Below are 18,843 nucleotides of genomic sequence, written 5' to 3'. Positions count from 1 at the left end.
AGGAGAACCTGAGTTCAAACCTCACCTCAGACACTTGACACTCACTAGCTGTGTGACCTTGGGCAAGCCACTTAACCCCAATTGCCTCATCCTGGGTCATCTCCAGTCATCCTGGTGAATATCTGGTCACTGGATTCAGATAGCTCTGGAGGAGAAGTGAGGCTGGTGACCTGCACAGCCCTCCCTCACTCAAGACAAAGTCAAGTGCAAGTCATGTCATCATTTCTCTGATGGCATGGTCTTCTTCAGCAACGAACGAACACACACAGCATTAGGTCTGAACCTCTGCTTTGCATTTATCCCTCCCTTGCTTCCTAGGTATTTGCATGCATCTTTCCTTCCTACTAGATTATAAGCTCCTTCAGAGCAAGGCCTGTGTCATATCTCCCATACTTTGTACACTGTCGATACTTAAATGCATGTTGAGTGAACAACAATACCCTCCTTTCCGATGCTCTTTTCTCTTGGCTTCTGTGAAGCCTTGGGTTTCTCCTCTCTCCAACAGCTCCTTGTCAAACTCTTTTGCTGGTTTCTCATCCATTCTCTAGGTGTGGAATTTCTCTGCCTTTAGTTTTTGCTCTAAATATCGCCCTTAACAACTTCATATACTCTGCTGAAACCAATGGAAAATATCCAAAACAGACTCCGTCATTCCTCCCTTACCCCACAACCTGTTTTACCTCCTAACTTTCCTATTTCTATTGGTATCACCATCATCCCAGTAACTCCGACTGGAAACCTCAGTCATTTTTTACTCCTCCCTCTTCTTGTTTAATCCCCTCCCTTCCCATACCTCATCACTTGTCCCATTATAATACCTTACTAACCCTATCCCTAGTCTCTCCCTCTTTCTAGTCTATGTTGAATGCCTTCCTAAAGGACTGCTCTACTCTTATCACTCCTTTGCTCAGAAGGCCTTCCAAGTAAGAGTTAAAGACCTTAGCTTGAAAAGACCACTGCATCCTGGGTCATCTCCAGGTATCCTGATCCATATCTGGCCACTGGACCCTGATGGCTCCAGAGGAGAAAGTGAGGCTAGTGACTTTGCACAGCCCTGCCTCACTTAAACCCAATTCATCTGCATTTCCTGACGTCACCTTCCTGATATCATAGTCTTTGAGAATAAGGACAAACAGCAGTAACCAAATAAAGTATAGACATAAAGCCTGTAGGCAGTGATCAAAATTTAATTCAATTCAGCAAACATTTATTAAGTATTTATGTGCCAGGTACTGTTGCAGGTACTGGAGATACAAAGAATAAATGAAACACTCTCTCTGCAAATCAGATAGACTTGTCCTGTCTCTTTCCCCACTCATGCTGGTCCTCTGGCTTCTCTGCTTTCTTTGATGCTTACTTTTTACCAGATTTAATCTGTGTAACTATATTGGCATGGGGTAGGGTGAGAAGAAAAGGGGAGAGACAGTCTAGAGTGTAACTAGCATCAGGCCCTCACCCTATTAGAGAAGCCCCAAACAATGGCATTCCTACTTTTTCTTTAGACACTTGCCCAACATATACCACCTTTCCATTTTAAACAAGCAAGCCAGTATGAATCCAGGCAAATACATATTTACTAAGTGGGCAGAATGTCCCCCACACTGAATAAAGTAGCCTGATATGAAAATCACAAACTCACAGGGTCAGACCAAGGACCCCTTCTATAAGATTTCCAACAAGTAAGTGACCATCCCGTCTTTGCTTAAAAACCTCTAACATGATTCTCTGCGGAGGCAGGTCATTCTACTTTTGGATTGCTCTAATGATTAGGAAGTTTTCTTTGCACTGAGCAATAACCTTCACTACTCTAGCATCCCTTGTGCCCCCATTTTCTCCTCTGGGACCAATGAGAACAAGGATAATTGTTATTCCATTTCAGTCTTACTTCAAATATTAGAAGACACCTATGATTTCCTCCTCTAAGTTTTATTTTTTCCAGGCTAAGTATCTTGTTTACTTCCACTAATATGAATTGGTAATGTAGCATCATGACCGTTCCTCATCCTGGTTGGCCTCAGCAGAAGCTTTGTAGCTTATAAACCTTCTTTTGGAAATGTGGTTCCCAGGACGTTAGACTCCAGATCTGGTCTGACTTGGGAGGGATAGTGTAAGACTATCACCTCCCTCATGCAGAACAATTTTCTTCTCTTAATGCAACCTAAGGTCATACATGCTTTCTTTGTGGCCTTAAGACACTGATGCTACATCTTTCAAGGAATCTTGTACTGTTTTAAAAGGCTTAAAACGTATCCCCCTCCTGGCTCTGCTGCCTCATCTCAAGGAGGCCTCTTCAACATGGAACAAATACCAGTACCTGCAACAATTTCACCCAAGGAACATTCCTCCACCAGATTGGCCCTTTTTCACCCACAGGTTTCCCCAGAGGGCCTCTACTTTGGAGAGGGGCTCCACCCAGCCAGTCCTCATTCCTTTCCTGAACCTGCTTCTGACTTTCTGGACTTTGATGTTTTGCTCTTATGCTTTACTCATCCCACTTCCCCTTTTCAGCTACTTTACTTTAGGGATATTGTCTTCCCCCATTACAATGCGCCCTCCTTTTGCTTTTTTTGCATCATCTGTGACTTAAACAGTGCTTGGCACATAGTAGGCACTTAATAAGTGCCTGTTGCTTGGGAGACACTTGGTTGAAAGAGAGTTGTTAAAGTAGCACTTTGCTCTATAGAATCAAATGCTTGTTGACAGTAAACAATAAACAGAGTAGATTCTTGTGTTCTCTCGAGTTCAGCTGAGAGTTCCATTTTCACACTTTTATCAAGGATGCCCTAGGAACAAAGGGACAGGTCACCTAAAGGGAATAACATATGCTGAATATGAATAGGCTGTCATATGTTACCAGTAAGACACAGTTCACAAAAAAAAATGTAAAGGATACAATCAGAGATATATGACTGGAAAAGAACTGAACCAGTCACATTACAATAATAGTAATAGCAAGCATTTTTATAGCACATTACCACTTGCAAAGGACTTTACTTCTATTTTCTCATTTGACACTAAAGCAACCTTAGGAGGTAAATTCTATTATTAGTCCCACTTTACAGTTGAGGAAACTGAGGCTGGACTTGAACTCTGATCTTTTTTACTCCAGGCCCAGTGCTCTATTCATTGGGCCCCCAAGCTGCTATGAGCAAGCAATAACCAAAAGACAGGACAGCTGGAGCATTCTTTTGGGAATATATAAAGTCAAGAGAGCTTTTTTTTGTTCCTGGCTTCCAAGATGACCAAGAAGAGGAGGAACAACTGGCGAGCCAAGAAATGCCAAGGCCAAGTACAGCCCATCTGCTGCACCAACTGCTCCTGCTGAGTGCCCAAGGACAAGGCCATCAAGAAGTTCATCATCCACAACATCGCAATAATAGCTAGCATTTATATATGCCCATCAATCAGGGAATAGCTGAATAAGCTGTGACATATGATTGTAATGAAATACTACTGTGCAACAAGAAATGATGAGCAGGAGGATTTCAGAAAAACCTGGAAAGACTGGTATGACCTGAGGCAAAGTGAAATGAACAGAACAAGGAAAACATCGTATACAGTATCAACAACACTGTATGATGATCAACAACGAATGACTTAGATCTTCTCAGCAACACAGTGATCTAAGACAAGTACAAAGGACTCGATGGTAAATACTATCCACATCCTGATAAAGAACTAAAGGACTCTGAATGCAGATTGAAGCATATTTATTTCACTTATTTAAATTTTTTTGAGGTTTGTTTTTTGCTTTTGGTCTGTTTCTTCTTTCACAACTGTGACTAATATGGAAATATGTTTTACATGATTGCTCATATATAACATATCTAATTGCTTACCATTTTAGGAAGGGAGAAGGGGAGAGAGGAAGGAAGAAAAATTTAGAATTCAAAATCTTATAAAAATGAATGCTAAAAAATGTCTTTACATATAATTGGGAAAAAATAAAATACTAATAAAAAAATCAAGTGTAAGACCATAAAATGAAATGTAATGGGAATAAATGTCCCAATGATCTAGATTTTACAGATCCTGGCTCCATTATTCATGTGTTAAAATTTCTTTAGCATAACATGTAAGCCTTTAACCAAGTTGTTTAGATAAAGGGTTAAACAGCACAGATCCATAGGATACTTCACTAGGGACCCCTCTCCAAAGAGGTGATGTAAAGGTAAAAAAAGCCATACTTTGCTCAAGAAACTTACACTTAAAAATTAATAACAGTAAAAAGTTCTCTGTTGCTCTAAAAGATAGGTGATGAAAAGTAATTGTTACCATACAAATACCTAAGGCAGACTTTTTCCTGTTAAAGAAATTATTGCATTCTACCCTCTAGAATTGAAAATAGGTTTTATCCATACAACTAGTGTGTTAAAGATTCATTTTTTTAAAAAATGCATTTTTATTCTTTCTACCTTCCACTGGCTTTCCCATTGCCGTAGAAGCCAAAGAGCCCCCAGTACATTTTATAGGTGTTCAATAAATAATTGAATGAAATACACTACCACAATGTCAGGTCACATAAGTAAGAACATCCTCTCTGTATCCCTTTCTTCCCCTACAACAGATTTAACAGATAAGAATTATAACAGACACAAATGATAGAGCAGACTTTCCAAAAGGAAAAAGGGATGAACTAGAGCATACACAAGATTGCAGCCATGAGGATATGTTTTCAAATTCTGACTGCTACTTTCTATCTGGATCTTGGACATTCTGGGCCTCAGTTTCCTCACCAATAAAATGATGGGAGTTAAGACTATACTTCTAAGGTCTCTTCCAGCTTAAAATTATCTATGAGTGGTAGCCTGGACAGAATGCAGGAATAGGATTCAGGAAGACTTGAGTTCACAAACCACTTCAGCCATTTCTTTAGATAGACCTAGCACCTCTGGTGAGGGAGTTTGCTGAGTCTTTTTCAGGGCTGCTCATCCACCTTTGGTGTCCACCTGTCACCCAACTCTCACCTGTGGCCCCAATAAGCTATGCTATAGCATGTGTAATTGCCCCACCCTTGTAAAACCATCTTGGTAGATGGGCTGAGTCAGCTTGATGGCAGCCAACAGGCCTCAAGTTTATGACTTAGAGGATGGCTATCCCAAGCATGTGAAGTCTTCCCTCACTGGAATGAACTGATGACAACAATTTGTTCCAACAGCTAAGAAGATGGTTGAAGCAGGTTCTGTGAAGTACTGAGAGCCTGGTCAAATACAGAAGACACCAAGGTAATCCACTGCATCATGAGCCGTGTCCAGTGATCTTGACTTTCATCGTCACTAGACTTCCATGACTCTGAAAGAAGGAAGCTCATGACTGTATATTTCTGCTCCACTTAAATTCAATTCAGTGCCAAGTTAATATATCACCCCCCTGATATCATTAGTCCTCTTGAAAAATGAAGAACAATGGTTGGATGACATTGGGCAAGTTTTCCCATCTGCATAATGGGTTAGGATTGCTGACCAAATGATGTAACATATATAAAGAGCCTTCCAGTCCTTAGATTATAAATGGTGCACGTGCAGTCATGATTCTCTGACAAGCAATGGCATACCAGGTAAGTCATTCCTCCTCTCCGAGCTTGTTTTCTCTTTCATAAAAATAATGTGGTTGAACCAGACCAAGGGTTCTTGAGCTGCAAGTCCATAAACTTGTGTCTTTTTGTTTTGAATATAGTTTTGATAACTACATTTCAATGTAATTGATTTTCTATGTGCTTTTATTTTATGCATTTAAAAACTGTTTTCTTAAAAATAAATAAACTTTTCTGCAAAGGGGACCAGACTGCCAAAGCGGTCCATGGCACCATAAAAGTTAAGAATCCCTGGGCCAGATTTTGTCCAAGGCCCCCCCCCTGGTTCCAGTCTACTACTGCTCCTTCCAGCCCGTCCAGGGTCACCCCAGCTGCTAAGGATGCCCTAGGCTGGGCAGAGCGGGAGGGGACAGGCAGTGATGCTCAGAAATGCTCATTTAGGAGAACTTGCGGCTGGAGTCCCGAGTGCCGCCACCAGGGGGCAGCAGAGCAGCTCGCTCCCTCCCTTCCCCCTCTCCCCGCAGCGTCCGCCACATCAGCCGGAACACATGCCGGAAATGGCGTAAGGCTGATGCCGTCCAGGCCGTACGGAGAGGTCCCTCCCTCCCCAGGAGGAAATGCCTTCCGAAGGCAACGATTCTTTCTTTCGTCGTCTCCGGAGCTGGGAACGCCTCGAGGCTCAGAGAATGTGGAGCTCGCGGATCTCCCTATCACCCCTCCCACCCCACCTTGGCCCGACCCATTATCACCCCCGCTAGAGATAGAATGGCGGCTCTTCACGGAGGCCGAACCCGAAGGGGCGGTGCCTAAACACGAGGCATGCGCAGTACGGGCGAGAACTCTCTCCTGCCCCGCCCCTCCGATCCCCTCCCATCACCCCCTCCCTCCCTCGCCCAGCGTCGGAGGGTGTGGCGCAGGCGTCTCCCTCCTTACGTAAGCGCGCTACCCTGGGGCGGGGCCAGGAGGTGGAGGAGGGGCAGGAGATTAGTCAGTTCCCCGGCATCTCCGAGCTTCAGTTTCGTCATCTGTAAAATGGGAGTAATAACCCCTACAGGGGCTGTTGTGAGGCCCCTGTGGAATAATGCCCACGGACTCCCAAGTCCTCACTCTGTGCATTTACTCCATCTCTACTGGACAGGCCGATGACCAGGGGATGCCCATTGCCCACCTAGGGCAACCGCGGGTGCGCGGGGTCTGTTTGGTTTTTCTAATCAATGCTTATTGACATCATCTGCATCTGCCCCGCCGGCATCGCCCCTCCCCCGCTCCTCTCCTCCCCCCTCCCAGCCGTCCCTATAAAGAATATGAGAACTGACGTCTGAAGCAAGGTCACGGCGTCCCAGAGGAGCCCTCGGACGCTAGGGTGGTCCCCAAGTCGTTTCCCCTCCTCTTCATAAGCTGTCACTCCCTGATCACCCAGGAAACCACCTCCACCTGGCTCTCCACCTGCTGCATGTGAAACCTGACCCGCTTATTGGGGGAGGGGGCGGTCAGGGGACTTTTCCTACAGGTCATCCTCACCTGCTGCTTAGAGATACTTCTACCAGGTATAAGGTGATATATGGGATAGCAGAGGACTAAGAGTGAGCTCCCTGGGGCCGCTGGACAGACCTGGGGTCTGGAAGACGAGCTCACATTTTGCCTCGGACACTAGCTGCATCTGATCCCAGGCAAATCATTTAACAACTCTGCCTCAGTTTCCAGACCTGGAAAATGGCATTCATGATAGCAACTGCTATTATTATATTATATTATTGTTATTACCCTGTTGTGAGGATAGAGTGAGATTGTATTTGTAAAGCACTTGGCCAGCCTTAAAGTGTTAGTATACGTGCTAGCTGTTATGAGCTTATACTCTTATTGAGGCAAATAAGGTCTGCGTATATGAAGATTAAGGCATACAACTGTCTGCAAAGCCAGTCTTTCCTCATAGTTCGATCTCAGCCTCCCTGGCCTCTTTCTTTATTCTTCAGTTATCCCTGTTTTTCTCTGGTATGTTCAATCCCCAGGCTCCATTGGATTCTTTCCTCCTGCCTCTAAGTAGGTTTGCTCAGCTCCTATTCTGATGGAAAAAGGAATTTATCCAGGACCTGTGGGATCTTGAAGTATCAACAATGTTTATTATGCATTATTGACTTTTGCTTCTTTTAACTTTGTTAACCCCACCCTGTCCTTCCTTCTTAAAATTTATTCCTCCGTTGATTTCTGGGACACTTTATTTTCCTGGTCTTCCACCCACCTCTGGCTTATTTTTCTGTTTTCTTCTTTGGTAGTTTCCCTTCTTTCCCTCCTCCTTTTTATTGACCTTCTATAGTCTTTTGTCTTCTTTTCTTCTCTCTTTACACTCTCTCCCTTGACAATGTCAATCGATTCCCTTTACTTCAACTATCATCCCTTGACAAATGATTCCCAAATCTCTTCATATTCTTATTTATTTGTATCTTTCACTCTGCCTAACACAGTGCTGTGCCCATAATAAGCACCCAGAAAGCATGTGCTGAAAGAATAAAGGATTTCAGATGGAGCCCTCACCCTATTTGCCAGGAATGACATAATAAGCTTAAGCTAGAAACCTCACAGACTGTGTGAGGACAAACACTCTCTCCAACTTCCTGACTAAACTGTCAGCCTGTGGCTGCCACAGACTGCTTCCTTAATAGTAAGGTTCATCCATGCTGCTAATATTTATTCTTTAAATCAGAAATTGAAGATCATCCAACATGAGATGGAAGGTTGGGTAGTTCTCTGTAAGAACACGGAAGGTGAGGACCACTGATCCAAGTAGAACAGGGAGGATACTTGAGGTCATTGTCACAGAATTTCAGAGTTGGAAAGGACCTCAGAAATATTCTAGTCCAATCTATACTTGGAAGCAATACTTCTATGATCCTCAGTGAGTTGTCATCCCTTCTGAGTCTCAGTTTCCTTCTCTGCAAAATGAGGAGGATAGAATAGAAAAGGAGCTCTTATTGCACTTCTTTTGCAATCTGGTAGAAACCATAGAGTCCTTTTCAGAATCATGTTTTTGAATGCATAAAATTAAATACATAAAATTACAAAGGAAACCAGTTATATTGAAATATAGGTCTAAATCCTAAAGCCATACAAAAAAAGAGAAAAAGGACCTATTTGTACAAAAATATTTATAGTAGCTCTTTTTGTGTGAGAATTGGAAATTGAAGGGATGCCCATCAATTGGGGAATAGCTAAACAAGCTGTGATATATGATTGTAATGCCATATTATTGTGCTATAAGAACTGACAAGCAGGATGATTTCAGAAAAATCTGGAAAGACTCCCATGAACTGATGCACAGTAAAGCGAACAGAACCAGAACACTGTGCATAGTAACTGTAATATTGCTCAATGAAGAACTGTGAATGACTTAGTGATTCTAAGCAATGCAATGATCCAAGACAATTTCAAAGGACTAATATGAAGTATGAAGCATACTATCCACCTCCAGAAAGAACTGACATTGATTGAATACAGACTGAAGCTTGCTATGTTTCACTTTCTTTCTTTCTTCTTTTATTAGAGTCTTCTTGTACAAAATGACTAATAAGGAAATGTTTTACATAATTGCACATGTATAACCTATATCCAAGTGTTTACTGTCTCAGGAAGGGGGGAAGGGAGGGGTGGATAGAATTTGGAACTCAAAATTTTAAATAAAAATATTACACCCAGAAAAAAAGAGAAATATCACCGTCACCTTGCTTACATGGCCCTCGCAGCGGCACATACCTGGAATTCCTGCTGCTGGAAGAGGCTGAGGTTTGTGGATTGCTTGAGCTCCATGCTTCAGTAGGCTAACTCAGCTGGGCATCTGTACTCAATCTGTCACCAATATGGTGACCCCCAAGAGTTTATAATATCTAGCTTCCTAAAGAGAAGTCAACTGGCCCAAGTTGGAAATGGAGTTGGCCAAAACTTCCATGCTTATTAGCAGTGAGATTGGACTGCAGTTCAAGCATGGGCAAGATAAGGGGAAGGAAGGAAGGAAGGAAAGAAGGAAGGAAGGAAGGAAGGGAGGGAGGAAGGAAGGAAGGGAGGGAGGAAGGGAGGGAGGGAGGGAGGAAGGGAGGGAGGGAGGGAGGAAGGGAGGAAGGGAGGGAGGGAGGGAGGGAGAGAGGGAGGAAGGGAAAGGAATAAAGAAAGAAAAGAAGGAAGAAAGAAAAAGAGAAAGAGAATTTTTTCTCCTTAATAATAATATTAATAACAATGCTAGCTAGCATTCATGTATCATTTTAAGGTTTGCAGTGTTTCATAAATATTATCTTTCTATCCTCACAACATCCCTCAGAGGCGGGTTCTATTATTAGCTCCATTTCAACGATGAGGAAACTGAGGCAAACAAAGTCTAAGAGACTTGTCCTGAGGTCACACAGTTAGTGTCCGAGGGTTGGGCCTCATGGGCAGAACTCGAAGCAATGGGTAGAAGATGTAAAGAGAAAGATTTAGGCTTGATACCAGAGGAAATTTCTTAAGGATCAGCGCTACAACAAAGTCTAGTCAGTTGCCTTAGTAGTGGTGGGTTCTTCCTTACTGTAGGTTTTCAAGAAAAAGCTGGATCACTATTTGTTGAGAACGTTATAGGAGGAATTTTTGTTCAGGCATGGTTGAAGTAGTTGATCCCTGAAGTTCCTACAGCTCTCAGATTCTGGGATTCTATAAATCATTGATGTTTCCTGCCTGATGCTTCCAAGCCTGAGTGATAAGAAGTTAGCAGTGCCATTAATAGAGATGGTGAGATTAAGGCATGTTTTGTTTTTTTTTCCGGGTTTGGGGGAAGGGACATGGCCAATGTGAGAATTTGTTTTGCTTTACCATACATGTTTGTAACAAGGGTTTAGTTTTCTTGTTTTGTTATGGGAAAGGGATAAGATGAGAGGGACAGAATGCTGATCTGAAAATAAAATTTAATTTAATTTTAAAAACAGAAATAGTGAAAGAAAAAGAAAGAATAGGTTTGAGAAAGATAAGTTTTGAGGAGGGGATTTCATAGGATCCTAAGTTTAAAGTTAGAAGAAACCTTAAAACCTTCCTAATCCAATACTCCCATTTTACAGATATGGTAACTGAGATCCAGGTAGTAATTTGTCCAAGGCCACACAGAGAATAACAGAGGCAGGATTCAAAGCCAGGTCTTCTGACTCCAAATCTACTGTTCTTTCTACTGTACAGTGCTGCATCTTTAATATTGAGATGTTGAGCATGATGATCCAATGAGACATTAGGGTAGAACAAGGGTGGGGAAACTGTGACCTCTCAGTCCTTGGGTGTGGCTTTTAGACTGAGTCCAAGTTTTACAGAACAAATCCTTTTATTAAGGGGATTTATTCTGTGAAGTTCAGATTCAGTCAAAGGACCACACTTGAGGACCTAGAAGGCCACAGGTGGCCTCAAGGCTATGGGTTCCCCACTCTTGGAGTAGAATGTCTTAATGATGGTTGGGAATGTGAATCTGGAGGTTAGAAGAGAAAGAAATGGCCAGAGTAGAGGTACAGGTTTGGGAAATATAAAGGAAGAGACTTCGCATTCCCTACCAGATATAGTGTAGTGTAATTTAGCATAGTGTAAAGTATTAGTATTATTAGTATAATGTAATTAGTATATTGTAATTAGTATATTGTAAAGTGCAAAGACATTTTAGCTAATATATTAGTATAATGTAAAGGCAAGATGAAATTTTGAATATGGAACCAAGATCATATTCTATGATCTTTTTATGAATTGTGAACCTCTTTGTTTGTATCAAAAAGGGAACAGTAAATTGGTTAACCAAACAACCTAACCATGATTCTCTGGGGGCTTTAAATAGAGGAATTTCAGTAGTTGGCCAGGCAAGCAGTGAATTGGTCTATTAGTAGAGGACTCCAAGGTCAGGAACTGAAGATTTCATTTTCAGAATGGGAGTCAAGCTGTTTCGCACTCCTCCCCCGATTCCCTCTACTGATCATGTCATTAGAGAACATGGACCAGTAGCAGATAGTTCATCCACCTGAGATCAAAGAAAATGGACTAATAGAAGATGACATATATAGATGGGAATAGAGTGATACAGATTCTGAGACAGTCACCCAAATAGAAAGCAGTTTAATAAAGACAGTGGATTCAAAAATGGACTTCTTAGCCATAAAGTTCTAGAAGTTGTGAGTTATCCTTTTGCCGTATGTGCACCTGACATGTATGCCTCACTTCTGGTGTACTCTGTTCAAGCCTATTCTTCCCATGCACCTCTGCATATGTGTGGTAGAGGGAATGGACCCCAGACTTTTGTGAGAAATATTTCAGACTAACAATTCTTACAATATCATCTTAGCACATTACTTTTGTGAGAAATAACTCATTCAGGCTTGGGAGGGATGAAGATAAAAGATAAGTTTATTGCTTCAGTGGTTGTCTCTTAAAATAGACATATCCTACAGAAACAAAAGCAAGCCTTAAAAACTGATACCCCAATGAAAAGTCCCGCCCCTGTCTCCCCATTGGTTGGGTAATACAGGTTGTACAACTTTCCAATACGTCTATTACACAGTTTCTTTTGATCTGTCCCCCCTTCTGCTACATGCAATACATGATCATTAAAATGAAACTTTAGTCCTCCCAGAGGAAAAGTTAATATTCAGGAGCTCATTACCCATGAATAGTCCAATCAAGACTTAACTTTTATTCTACTTAATGGGCTTCTAGCTTCAAAACAGGATAAAACCAGTTGGATCCTGCTTTACCTGTTATCTTCTGTGTGAGACATAGCTCCTTCCTTATGTCTCCCATTCTGCTGATTGTTATTCTGAATTCATGGAAAAAAATTTTCTGCTATATTTCTCAATTTCTTCTTCTACTGGAAGATAATCTAGTGCTAATCTATATTGTTAGTGTCCCTGTTTAAATGTCTCATTCTCAATAGTCATTAGCAGAAAATTCTCTTAGGCATGATGACTAGCCTGATGAGTGAAAATATTTCAGCAACATCCCCCACTGCTTTCCTCACAATTTATTTTCATGTATTAGCTGCAAGTCAAAAGACTTTCTGGTATGTATGGATCCCCTAGATTTCATAAGTCATGTAATATGTAATTTCTTTGTTTGTTGTTAATAGTTAATTTCTCTGTTTTCAGTTTTCAACAATCACTTCCATAAGTTTTAAATTTTTCTACCCCTCCCTCTCCCCTCCCTTCCCATGATGGCATGCAGTCTTATATGGGTTCTATACATACATTCTTATTAAACACATTTTCACATTAGTCACGTTGCTTAGAAGAATTAAAACAAATGGGAGAAACCATGAGAAAAAAACAAAACAAAACATAACAAAATAGAAAACAGTCTGCTTCATTCTGAGTTCCAACTCCACAGTTCTTTCTCTGGATGTGGATGGCATTTTGCATCAAGAGTTCTTTGGAAATGTTTTAGGTCCTTGCATTGCTGTGAAAGGCTAAATCTATTATAAACAGTCCTCACACACTGTGGTTGTTACTGTGTATAATATTCTCCTGGTTCTGCTCTGTTTTACTCAGCATCAGTTCATATAAGTCTTTCCAGGTTTTTCTGAAGTCCACCACTTCATCATTTCTTTTTTAATTTTTTTATTTTTAAAAATTTAATTAATTTATTTGTTTTCAGTTTTCAACAATTGCATAAGTTTTAAATTTTCTCCTCCTCCCCCTCTCCTTCCTCCCTGAGATGGCTTGCAGTCTTATATGGGTTATACACATACATTCTTATTAAACACATTTTCACATTAGTCATGTTGCTTAGAAGAATTAAAACAAATGGGAAAAACCATGAGAAAAACCAAAACAAAACAAAACATAACACAAGAGAAAATAGTCTGCGTCATTCTATGTACTGATTCCATAGTTCTTTTTCTGGATGTGGATGGCATTTTGCCTCAAGAGTCCTTTGGAAATATTTTAGGTCCTTGCATTGCTGTGAAGGGCTTAGTCTATCAGAAACAGTCCTCAAACACTGTGGCTGTTGCTGTGTATAATATTCTCCTGGATCTGATCATTTCACTCAGCATCAGTTCATATAAACCTTTCTAGGTTTTTCTGAAGTCTGACTATTCATCATTTCTTATAGCACAATAGTATTTCATTACATTCATATACCACAACTTGTTCAGTCATTCCCCAATTGATGGACATCCCCTCGATTTCCAGTTCTTGGCAACCACAAAAAGAGATACTGTAAATATTTTTGTACATGTGGGACCTTTTCCCATTTTTATGATCTCTTTGGGATACAGTCCTAGAAGCAGTATTGCTGGGTCAAAGGGTATGCACATTTTTATAGCCCTTTGGGCATAGTTCCAAATTGCTCTCCAGAATGGTTAGATCAGTTCACAACCAATAATGAATTAGTGTTCCAACTCTCCCACATCTTCTCCAACATTTATCATTTTCCAGTTTTGTCATGTTAGCTAATCTGATAGGTGCGATGAGGTACCTCAGAATTATTTTGATTTGCATCTCTTTATCAATAGGGATTTAGAGCAGTTTTTCATATGACTATAGTTAGCTTTAATTTCTTCCTCTGAAAACTGCTTGTTCATGTCCTTTGACCATTTATCAATTGGGGAATGACTTACATTCTTGTAAATCTGATTCAATTCTCTACATATTTTAGAAATGAGGCCTTTATCACAGATACTAGTTATATAAATTCTTTTCCAATTTTCTGTTTCTCTCCTAATCTTGGTTGTATTGGCTTTGTTTGTGCAAAAACTTTTCAATTTAATGTAATCAAAATTATCCATTTTGCATTTCATAATGTTTTCTATCTCTTGTTTGATCATAAATTTCTCCATTTTCCATAAATCTGACAAATACACTATTTCTTGCTCCCCTAATTTGTTTATAGTATTAGCCTTTATACCCAAATTGTGTACTCATTTGGACTTTATTTTGGTATATGGTGGGAAGCATTGGTCTATGCCCACTTTCCACCACATTATTTTCCAGTTTTCTCAGTAGTATTTGTCAAGCAGTGAGTTCTTATCCCAGAAGCTAGGGTCCTGAGGTTTGTCAAACAGCAGGCTGCTATATTCTTTGGCTACTGTGTCTTGTGAACCTAACCTGTTCCACTGATCTATCCATCTGTTTCTTAGCTAGCACCAAGTGGTTTTGATGCTTGCTGCTTTATAATATAATTTGAGATCTGGTATGGCTAGGTCACCTTCCCTAGTATTTCTTTTCATTAATTCCCTTAATATTCTGGACCTTTTGTTCTTCCAGATGAATTCTGATATTGTTTTTCTAGCTCTATAAAATTTTTTTTGGTAGCTTGATTGCTATGGTACTGCACAAGTAAATTAATTTAGGTAGAATTGTCATTTTTATAATATTAGCTCAGCCTACCCACAAGCAACTGATGTTTTTCCAATTATTTAGATCTGATTTTATTTGGGTGAAAAGTATTTTGTAATTATATTTATATATTTCCTGGGCTTCTTTTGGTAGGTAAACTTGCAAATATTTTATAGTGTCTACCACAACTTTAAGTGGAATTTCTCTTTCTATATCTTGCTATTGGGCTTTGTTAGTAATATATAGAAATGCAGATGATTTATGTGAGTTTATTTTGTCTCCTGCAAATTTGCCAAAGTTGTTTATTATTTCAAGTAGTTTTTTATTTGATTCTCTAGAATTCTGTAAGTATATCATCATATTGTCTCCAAAGAGTGATAACTTAGTTATCTTTGCCTATTCTAATTCCTTCAACTTCTTTTTCTTCTCTTATTGCTAAAGCTAACATTTCTAGTACCATCTTGAATAACAGTTAGTGATAATGAATATTCTTATTTCACCCCTGATCTTATTGGAAATGTGTCTAGCTTATCTCCATTACATGTAATGTTTGCTGATGGTTTTAAGTAGATATTACTATTATTTTGAGAAAGGCTTCATTTGTTCCAATGCTCTCCAATGTTTTCGATGGGAATGGGTGTTGTATTTTGTCAAAAGCTGTTTCTGCGTCTATTGAAAAAGTCATATGGTTTCTGTTAGTCTTGTGGTTGATATGATCAATAATATTGATAGTGTTCCTGACATTAAACCAGCCTTACATTCCTGGTATAAATCCTACCTGATCAAATTGTATTTTTCTCTTGATAAGTTGCTGTAATCTTATGGCTAATATCTTATTTAAAGTTTTTGCATCTATATTCATTAGGGAAATTGGTCTACAATTTTTTTTTCCTCAGTTTTGGCTCTTCCCAGTTTAGGCATCAGTCACATATTTGTATCAGTATTACATAATTTCTGTGGAAACAAAAGTTTTAATCATTCCTCACACTTTGTAAAAGCTAAATCTACTAGCTGATTGTTAGTGGGAAGCACATCAATGGGGGCTCTTGAGTAACAGTAGTAGAAGGAGCCTTAGAACCCTTAAAAAGAGTAGTCAGTTATCCCTCTGTGGACCAACCTGCAAGTGGGATTGCAGGCTGAGAGGGTGTGCCCAGAGAGGATGCTACCAGATAATATCTGCAGTCACTTTGACTAATATGTTCTCAAGAATCATAGTATTTAAAACCATCACAAAAATTATAAAAAAATTAATGTCACCTTTAATAAGAGTCCTGTTTCCACTGTTTCTAAAATTTCTTCTCTATAGTGTGTTATCCTGTTTTACTGATGTAGTTTAGGTATTTAGGACTGTTTCAGGAAAAGATTAATCACATTAATTGAAATATTAGTAACAGGTTTACTAGTAGCAATACTTATGGATGTCTGCCATAAACCAGAGATTTTTGTCTCATGGGCTTAACTGAGGCTTTTGAGGACTCTAGGATTGAAAAGTATTTCAGAGATTGTCTACTCTGATGCTCCTCATTTTGGAGATGAAACTGAGACCCAAAATCATGATGCTACTAAGTAGTAGATCCAGGAGTAGGTGTTAGCTTTCCTGAACCCTAATTTATATTAGTCTGTGGTTGAGGCTAGGCTAAATGTAAGAAATTTTTGAGTTTTGACCATGTGTTAGACACCAAGGCACAAAAGAAATATGACACAGGCACCATCCTTAACCTATCCTAACTTACAATCTGTTTAGGGGAAGTCATAGTATCAGATAGTTGGAAGGAACCTCAGAAGCACAGCTGATCCATCTGGTGCCTAAGCGGAAATTCCCACTACTGCCACATCTACTTTAATTTAATTCAAAAACACTTATTAAGTGCTTTCTAAGTGGTCATTCAGCTTCCACTTGACCTCCAGTAATGGGGGAATCCCTAGACTCCCAAGGCAACTCATTCTACTTTTAGGCAGTTCTAATTATAAGGAAGCTTTTTCTGACATCAAGTTTAAATCTGCTTTTCAGCAACTTCCACCCACTGCTTCTAAATTCTGCCCTCTGGGGCCAAGCAAAGCATGGCTAATCCTTCTTCCACATGACAGCCTTTCAGTTACTTAAAGGCAGTTATTAGGTCAGAAAAAAGTCTATGATTAAATGCCTAAATGGTTTGATACAACAATTAACATTATAGGTATTCCCTCTTAAAGGGGAAGATATTCTGGCTGGGGCTGTAAGGGAAGACTTCACGGAGATAGGACTGGAACAGAGTTCTGTCTCCTTTAAAAAAAATTTTTTTCACTTCAAAAGTATTTCTTTTTCTTGCTCCTACTCCCCCCAACACACACATTAAAAAGAAAAAAGAACAAAGAACAGAAAAAAACAAAATCCTTGTAACAAATATCCATGGTCTTAAAAAATAAATTCCTAGATCGGTCATGTGCAAAACTGTCTCATTCTGTATATATAGTCCATCACCTCTTTGTCATGGGGTTGGAAGAATTCTTCCTCACCAATTCTTTAGATTCATAGGCAATCATTGTGTTTATCAGTTCTGTGTTTCTTCCCCTCCTGCACAAAACACTTTCTTCTTCTTCTTCTTCTTCTTCTTCTTCTTCTTCTTCTTCTTCTTCTTCTTCTTCTTCTCCTTCTTATTCTTCCTTGTCCTCCTCCTTCTTTTCCTTCTCCTTCCTGTGTTTCTTTCCCCCCACAAAACACCTTCTTCTTCTTCTTTTCTTCCTCCTCCTTCTTCTCCTTCTCCTCCTCCTCCTTCTCCTCCTCTTCCTTCTTCTTCTTTTCCTACTCCTTCCTGTGTTTCTTCCCCCCACAAAACACCTTCTTCTCCTCCTCCTCCTCCTCCTTCTTCTTTTCCTTCTCCTTCCTGTGTTTCTTTCCCCCAGCAAAACACCTTCTCCTCCTCCTCCTCCTTCTTCTCCTCCTTCTTCTCCTTCATTTCCTTCTTCCTCCTCCTTCCTTCTTCTCCTTCTTCCTCCTCCTCCATGAATAAAGGCTGGAACAATAGAGCAGCACTAGAGGTGGGGGGGGGGGGCACTTTAAGTTGGAACTTCCCCAGGGAAGAAGTGGAAGACCATTGCATAGTACTGAGCAGAAAAGAGGCATACCTAGACTAATGCATAAGGAAGCTGAATCTAACAGTCGTGGTAGGAAGGATGACTTAAGAGTGACTGAAGGAGAAGCTGAAAGACCTGTTAAGCAGCCATTGCAATAGTTGAGGCAGTAGAATCTAACCAGGAATTTTCATGCCATGGGGTAGGTGGCTCACCCTCATTAGAGATTAGGGAGGAGGGAGGGCAGAAGGGAAACTTACCTTGCCTAACTAGAAGCTAAACTCTATTGTTGCTCTCTGTTTGAAGGACTACAAGAGCTGCCAGCAACCTTTGAATTCATTACCCTGGGGTTAAGCCCCAGCTGTCTCCTCCTAGTTACTGTTCTGACAAGCTGGTGGTAATGAGGACCTATTTTATGCCAGCAAAGGGGAATAGAAAGGAGGAGCCATTTGTAAATGAGACTTCTGTGAATAATTAAAGATGTCAGGCACAGTTTGGGACACATTGAATTTGAGCTCCCTTGTGTGAATCTGAACTTGGGAGGGAAGGACTAAAGATATTGTTTAAGGAGTTATCCATATACATGCTGAAGAGAGCTGAAGCTTAAGTGTGAATGAGATTACCAAGGCAGAGAGGGTAGAGAGAGAAGCCCTGGAGGACAGACACTTAAGGTTGTGAAGGGAGTGAGGATCCAACAAAGGGGGCAGAGAAAGAGTTATTAGGAAGGAGGATCAGAAGAGTGTGATGTCTTGGAAGTTAAGGGAAGAGAGAAAAAGAAGAAGCTATTCAATAGAGTTGGATGCTTCAAGGAGGTCAGGAAGGATGAGGACCAAAAACAGCCATAGCATTTGGCAATTAGATCATTGCTCACCTTTCAGAGAGTAGTTTCAGTCCTGTGGGTATAACCATTGTCACTCCCCTATCCCCTCAAACAGTAAATCCTCC

Source organism: Notamacropus eugenii, chromosome 3, assembly GCF_028372415.1.
Source record: "Notamacropus eugenii isolate mMacEug1 chromosome 3, mMacEug1.pri_v2, whole genome shotgun sequence".
Lineage (NCBI taxonomy): Eukaryota > Metazoa > Chordata > Mammalia > Diprotodontia > Macropodidae > Notamacropus > Notamacropus eugenii.
Note: the sequence above shows the minus strand (reverse complement) of the source record.